Source organism: Apteryx rowi, unplaced genomic scaffold (genome assembly GCF_003343035.1).
Source record: "Apteryx rowi isolate R43461 unplaced genomic scaffold, aptRow1 scaffold_1229, whole genome shotgun sequence".
Taxonomy (NCBI): Eukaryota; Metazoa; Chordata; class Aves; order Apterygiformes; family Apterygidae; genus Apteryx; species Apteryx rowi.
In genome coordinates this window covers 90606-98063 of record NW_020447452.1, presented here as the reverse complement: position 1 = coordinate 98063, position 7458 = coordinate 90606, and the positions used below count along the sequence as shown (strand labels likewise).

General features: G+C 56.9%; 1 protein-coding gene across 1 annotated transcript in view; it reads left to right on the top strand.

Annotated features, from left to right (window-relative positions):
- Positions 1 to 2482: 2482 nt before the first annotated feature.
- THY1 (Thy-1 cell surface antigen) overlaps positions 2483 to 7458 on the top strand; it is an 8962-nt gene continuing 3986 nt past the window's right edge. Inside the window, exon 1 of the mRNA XM_026054733.1 lies at positions 2483 to 2521. The gene's annotated coding sequence lies outside the window, so the exon portion shown is untranslated. The remainder of the gene's footprint in view (positions 2522 to 7458) is intronic.

Here is a 7458-nt window from a genome sequence, read left to right as displayed (position 1 = left end):
AACCCCTCCCTCAAGAAAGGAGGACCCCGCCGTCCCCGGGCCCCGCCTTCGAGTGGCAAAGCCACGCCCCCAGCCACTGCTTCAGGTGGTGACGCCCCGCCTTCGGGTCCCGCCCTTGGCCCCGCCCCCGAGGGAGAAGTCCCGCCCTTTACCCCGCCTCCAGGCGGCAAAGCCCCGCCCCCGGGCCCGGCTGTAAATCCCTGCCCAGCAGCGCCGCCGCGCTCCCGCCCGAATCCCCTGCATTTTCCTAGTTACGTCTTCATCTATTTATTTCCAGTAACGTCACGTTGTTTCTATGCTTTTGCCAGCCGTCACTGCTGGAGAGAAGAGCCTCTAAAAAGGGTAGCTAGGCTTGTTTCATCTTCTGGTGTCCCCACCTAGCCCTGAACAGTAAGAGGGGTTTGCATTAAACCACCTGTTTCATTAGGAGGACAGCTTTGACGTGGAAACTCCTGGGGAGGGTTTTGGTGTCCCTTGGGTGAGTAAATTGGCATCTATTGCAACGCTGAAGAGGGACCTTACCGGCAGCAATCACTGCATTATGGACGGCAGCGCCTCGCTTGGGCACGGTAACCGCAGTGCCTTTTTCCATGGCGGTCTTGCGTGCAATGTGCTCRTTTCAAGCTGTTTCATTTTCATGCTTGTAGTTACAGAGCAGGCAGTAATTGTCAGCTGCGCTGTTGTCCCCAAAGGGTGCCCTCAAAGCAAAACGGGTGCTGAAAGGCATGGTCTGCCTTTTGTTGAGTATGTTGATCCGCCAGGCCAAAATTGTAACAGGTACAAGAAAGGAAAGAGCCTGAGCTTGTTCAATTAGCCAGGTTTTACATAAAGCAGGAACAGCTCGGAAAGGCGACGAGGTCATGATGGTTGAGTTATTCTGAGTTGAAGTTTAAGGTTACTAACAGCATTGTCTGAATTAGACAGGCCATGCTGTCTTATGCTAAGCCTCTAACTAAGCTTTCCCAAAAGCTGCTTGTTATTGGTAACAAAGCTCTTTGGGCTCTTTCAGTAGAGAAAATTTTGTCAAAATGATACTTTCCGAGGACCACTGAGGACCATATCACACTGTTTTTGGGAAGCCCACAAGAACATGGGAGTTCCAGCCTTTTCTGTAACATCACCATGTGGTAAAACCCAGGTCCTTTAGGCACAGACATGTCCACTCTGCTTTGTCACCTTAGCCAAGCAGGACGGCTGCTGGCTACAAAACACGTCTGGCACCTCCTTCCACTCCTCTCGTTTTTGCTCCAGTGCTGAATCACGGAGGCTGTGCTGGTGCTGGCCAGCCGGACCGGAGCCCTGGTTGAGCACTGCGTTTTCCCTGTCAGGATCCCCACCATCAAGCCAGTTTTGGCTCCTTGGAAGTGCCCATCTTTGGTGCCCCGAGGGTGCAGGGAAGCCTGGGGAGGTCTCCACCTGAGCCGTTGCATTACAAGGCGAGAGGCTCACGCTGGGCCAAGGCTGGGGCTTGTTTCCTGCTCTGAATCGCATTAGGATGGAAAAAGTCCAACATAGCAGCATTGTCGGGAATTCGACTTGCTACATTGCACCACTGTTAGAAACAATCTTCTCCTGTGCTATAGCATAAATGAAGTGATTGCAGCGGTGTTTGCTGGAGGGCCTCTAGCTGCCACCTTGATGCTTGCGGTAATAACTCAGCGAGTGTACTGAAGAGCGCTGGTGGGCACCTGGGTAACCCCTTGCAATGCAGCTCTAGGCTAATATTGCCTCATGCTGCAATCTGGTGTCCAGCACCTCCCCCACGAACAAAATACGCACTCTCCTGATAGCCAAAATGTGACAAAGGACCATATGCACAAAGAGTCGCAAAACCCCAGAAGGGGAAAACACCCCGAGGGATGTAACGCAGTGACATCGGACTGATTGCCCAAAGAAACCATGCTCCAGTTCCTGTAAGCGTGGCTAGTATCTGTGCTTCTGTAAGTACTCGTGTGCCTTGGTATTAACCCTAGCTCCTTATTACTGGACAGCTGGGTTTATTGTTGTTTTGACTGGAATCACGATAATATTTATTTGCCTTTATTATTATTATGTATTTTCACAGTAAACTAATTAGCCTTAAATGGCTAGTCTCAGTGTTTGTTACCATATTGCGAACCAATATTGAAAATAAACTTTCCAAACACCCCTCCACTGCTACAATCAACATTTTTTTCTTTGCTCTTGGTTTCTAACCTTTTACCCACAGCTTCAGGTTCCCCTTTACAAAAGCCCAGTGATTCTTTTTGGCTGTGCTCTCCTTATCAGTCGTGCCTCTCCTAGAGGTTGGTGTTTCAAATCAGAGGTTTGGCCTGGGTTAAAAAAAGGAAGGAATTTCTCCAGTATGTGTTTTTCCACAGAGAAACTGATGCACAGAGCTGTGGGATGACTCATTTCCTATCTCCGAAAGAGACCACAGAAGAGATGGGCATGGGGCATTGGGGCCTCCTGGGTCTACAGCAAAAGCTCATGTGGACAAGGCTCTCCATCCTCCTTAGCGAACAGAAGCAGACAAGAGCAGGTAAGAAGCTGCCTGGGGAAGGCTTCAACATCTCCYTCCGCTCCACACAGCTTGTCCCTATGGACTGCGAGGAACCGCCGAATGACTAGACGCAGCCTAGGTCCAGCCGCATCGCCAGCTGCGGCCGCGGGGACGGCGGTGCCGGCGGCTTGGCGCTGGGGAGGAGGGCAGCGCCGAGGGCAGGGCTTGCCGGCCCCAGGCTTTGGCGGGTGGCGTGGTCCCCCGCTTCGCCCAGGCGCGCCAGCAGGGCGGCCCCGGGGCACGCGGGGCGGCCGGTGTCGGCTGAGGAGGAGGAGGCAGGTTGCCGGGGCGCCTCCTGCTCGCTCAGCCCGGGCGCACGCTCCCGTTGTCCCCGCTGACAATGGGGCAGATGAGCCAGCGCTGGAGCCGATGACACAAGCCCAAGTGCGGCAGCAGCTGGCGGGCTGCTAAAGGGCAGCACTGTGTGCGCTCTAGCCCGGCGTGCGCGGCTAGGGCGGGAGCCAGGCCCGGGCATCCCTCTCCCACCAGTCCTCCGGGGATCCGAGCTCTTGCCTGTGCCTGAAAGGGAGAAACTTTCCTGCCTTTCTTTAACCCCCCTCTTTTCAGAGCGAGGAGGTTCCTGGCTGGCCTGGAGCGCAGGGTACCCCTGCATCCCCGCTCCCCTCCTCTGGAAACGTCCACAGGAACCTGCATGGTGAGAGTTAACCATCCTGGCCTGGTGGTTTCTTCATAAATAAGCAATGCTCATAAACTGCCTCCATTTCTGAAGGCCCAGCAGGCAGGAGGAGTTAATGCAGGGAAGCCATTTCCATCTTCTGCAGCTTGCATTATTCATCTCTCCAGCACCAAGGGCCAGGAACAGGGAGGGGAAAGTGAGGCTGGGAGTGGTGGATGGGCAGAGGCAGCGCTGCRCTTTGAGACCTTTCTTTGGCCAGCACCCTCCTAGGAGGCCCCTAAGAGCTTCCCCTCTCCCACACCCGTAAACCCCCCAAAACAAGGGAGTCTAAACAAGGGTCGCTCGGGGGTCAGCTGCCCATCCAGGACTGATAATGCTGCACAACCCAGGACCGGCCCCCCATGGGTACACCCCTTTGCTGTCTTAACGGGGGTCATGGGCAGTCGCTGGGGAAGAGGTTCAGCAGGTGGAGGAAAGGAGTTTTGCCTTCAAAAATGGCATCTTTTCCCAGTTTAAACTCAATGTTCATGTYAACTCAGATATGCAGAGACCATGGCAGCCTTGCAAAGAGGTTGGATGCAAGGCCTCTGGCCACTTGCCCTGCAGGTAAGAGGCCCGAATCTTTGAACTCTGAGCCAGGAGCCAAGTTATCTGGCAACTGCTGTCCGGTTCAGTTACAGAGATGTTCCTCCTTCCCCAGGGACAGGTGTCCCTCAAAGCTCAGTGTCATCGACATCAAAGATCAGGTTTGCAGGGCACAGTGTGGAGAGCAGCTCGCCCTTCCCAGCAGCTGTGCAGGGGAAGACCAGCCGCTGATGAGCTCCAGCAGGATGCATCCCTTGCTGTGATGGGAGGCAGTGAGGAGGAGCTTGGAGCTGGCAGCCAAACACTGCTYGTACTGAGTCTGGGGAGCAGATGGAGCAAGCTGAGAGCTCTTTGCCTYCGTCGCCTCCCACTTCCAGGCTCCCCTGTTGGCTCCCCTGTGTCCTGGCTGGCTCCTGCAACAATTCCCAAGCCTCTTGTAGGAAGGTTTTGCTGGCCCTGGGCAGGAAGGGCTAGAGGCAGAAGAAGATRGTCACCACCTTGTTCAGGACTGGCGAGCCCTGGCAGATGGACACTGGGCTGGAAGGACAATTGCTCTGCTCTGGTGGGGCAGGAAAGCTGCCCTGCTGGGATCTTGGCTGGTGGGGCCCTCTGGCCCCCAGAGCCCAGCRGAGTGGAAATGAGGCACTGCAAGATGAAGCAGGGATTTACTGTGTGGGTTCCTACACTTCAATGAATACTCCCTGCTGGTGGCSTCCCAGCAAAGCCTCCACCCAGGGCAGGCCACCACAACAGGCAGGAAGGCACAATATCCCCACTCCGGGTCACCCTTGCATGACTGGGTTTGAGCACAGAGCTGGGACTTGCTGCTCACCGGAGCTCTCCTGCAAATAGGCAGGAACAGAAGGAAAGCAGGTGTTGTTCCTGCTGGTAGGAGTGTCAGTGCAGGGGCCAGAGCTGATCCCTCACGGCCCTTCTCACTCCTGGATCACTCTGTGTTAGACTGAGGTCTTCAGCCTCTGGGGCTTCTCCATACCCAGCACGCGGTCATAAAACAGGCAGAGGCAACCAAGGAGGAGCTCTGCTCCCCGCAGGCAAGCCCCCCTGGCAGAGCTGGGGCCCTGGGCCAGCCAGCCATCTCCTTTGCTAGGCCAACCTGGCTGCCCTGAGCGCTGCAGACCCCAGGCCGGTGCTGCAGCAGGAGCCCTGCCTGCCCCTGTTTTCGGTGGCTGCGTGCTGCAGGCTGKAAGGAGGGGAGCAGTCTCCTCCACCCCTGCTCCATGCAGCGGTGCCGCAAAGCCCAAGGGCTACGTATCTGGGCCATGCTCCATATAGCATCCATGGGGCCTTGCTGGGCTCCCAGGGGCTGTTGTGTCTCTCTGATCAAGGGCAAAGCTCCTCTGCAGCCTCCGCTTCTTGTCCCTCACAGATGGGGTGGGAAGCGGCTGGGTTTGGCTTAGCGCTGTTAGGGGCACGAGTCCTTCGCATCCCTCCAGCCTGCTGGTGCTCTGGGGCCAGACGGACAGCACTGATTCTCGGATGCCCTTACTCATCCTGTAGCTCTCCAGCTGCTAATGGCCTCTGGGAGGACGCCAAGGGTCTCTCCCTCCAAAAGAGCTGCTTTCAGGGCCTGCTGGCCAGGCCCACCATGTCCCCCCTCTCCAGCAATTAGCAGGGGGGGAACGAGTGGTTGCTGGTGGGGACAGGATGCTGCGTGCGCGTCCTGCTGTCATGTTTGGAGCAGGACCCACAGCGCATTGCCCTGCAGTGATTCATGAGCAGCAGGAAGAGGGAGAAAGACTCTTCTTCCCACATTTGGGGGCAGGATGAGGGCAGGAGAGAAGTGTTCCTCTTGGGAAGGACATGGGCCCATGTCCCTCCTAGAAGAAGGGGGTCCCCTGCAGCTGGACGTCACTGGGGCAAAGCCAGCTTTTAATGCCTGCTGCAGCACTGCCAGATACCCGAGTCATGGTCCTCAGTGGCTCTGCTGCCAGCCTTCCTCCTGCAGCAGCTGGGAGCAGTGATGCCCCCAGCACAGCCCCGCAGAGCAGCAGGACTCCCCACATGGCCCCGCCAAGCCAGGATCCGCTCCAGAGAGGAGCTTGGGGCAACTGGGCTGATCTGAGCTCCCAGGAGGGCTGTCWGTGCCCTACCTCCATTTGTCCATCTGTCTGGATGCATCAGCCMATGTCTGCCTGTCTCTCCCCGAGCCTTGTGCCTGCTGGTGTCTGTTTGTCAGTCCGCACTGCTGTTCTGCACTGTGCCTGACTGGCAACCTCCCTGTCTCCGATTGCTCCTGTCTATCCATCTTTCTGCCTGACACCCACCACCGTACACACTGCCCTGCCTGCCCCCCTTCTCCATCTGTCTGTCTGTCCCTCATGATTAGATTTTCTCCTCCACACTTTCTTCCTCTCCTTTGGAAGCAGTCTGGAGGGGACCTTCCTCCATCTCTGCATTAAGCGTGACCCAAGGGCCGGTGCTCCCGGGTTCATGGACAGCAGCCAGGCTGCAATCTGCAGTGAGGCTCTATCCAGCTGGGAGAACTTCTGCAAGGAGCCTCCTGCAAATACCTAGGCAGGAAGCTGGCTGCCAGCGCTGCCCAGAAACTGCACAATCACGCCTGCCTCCACAGCACCACCAGCCAGAGATTTAAAGGGAGCTGCAGTCATTTGCAATGGGCCTTGGGCATCTGCATGCTTTCAAAAGCCTGCCCTTCAGGCTTCCACTCCCTTGTTGCCTACCCTTACATGGGTGGGGGCTGTGGAGGAGACACAGCCCGCGGACATGTGCAGCTGCATGTGTGTCTGTGGGCACATGCGTGTGCACGTTGTTACGTGCTATGTTTGGATGCAGACCTTCTGCTTGCATTTTTTGCAGCATGGCAACATGGCAACATGCATGASGTGTCTGCGTGTTTGCATTGCATTGATCTGCAAAGTTGTGCCGTGTCTTAAATCCTGTTGTTAGATAGCTGTCAGTCTGTGCCCTCCACAGTCAGCAGTGTCATCGCGTGCAGGTGGTACGGCTGTGTTTAGTGCCCACGGGCTGAGTCCATTTGACACCCAGCTGCCACAACAGATAGGACCAGGCCTTTGCCTTCTTCACAGCAGCAAGCTCACCCCCTGGGAAGCCTGCTCTGCACTCCCAGGCATCACAGGACCCCCAASCAGCCTGCGTCTCAAGCCCCATTTGGGGCAGCATGCCCACAGCCCTCTTAGCGAGAGAGCACCTGGAGCCAAGATTTTATCAAATTAGCAAAACTGCCGCTGCACAGCCAGCTTGCAAAACCTCAGCACTCGAGTGACACCTGGGATCAGGTTCTGCTGGAGCAGAATATGACTTTTCATATCAACTTTCACAGTGCCAGGCATTTTTGTGGAGCCCAGTGAGGGGGTGTGGGAGGGGGTGAAGATGGGGCAGGCCGTGCTGCAACCCTTTGCTCCATCCTGGGGTGCCTCAGGGCCAAATCCCCAGGGAGATCAGCTCCCTGACTGCTGCCCTCCTCTCCTGCTCTCCCTGCCTCGCCCCAGGGCAGCGAGGAGGCCTTTCGCCAGGCTATCCTCCGGGTCCGAAGAGGTTTTCCCGTGCGGAAGCGGCTCTGCTTAGCCCCTTCCCCACCGGGTGACTGGTGACGGGAGCGTGCGAGGCGCCAGCCCTCACTGAGGTCCTCGCGGCCCCCAGCGCTTGGCCTGAAGCACGAGGCGCGGGGCCGCCGGCGCCACGGGCAGAGCTC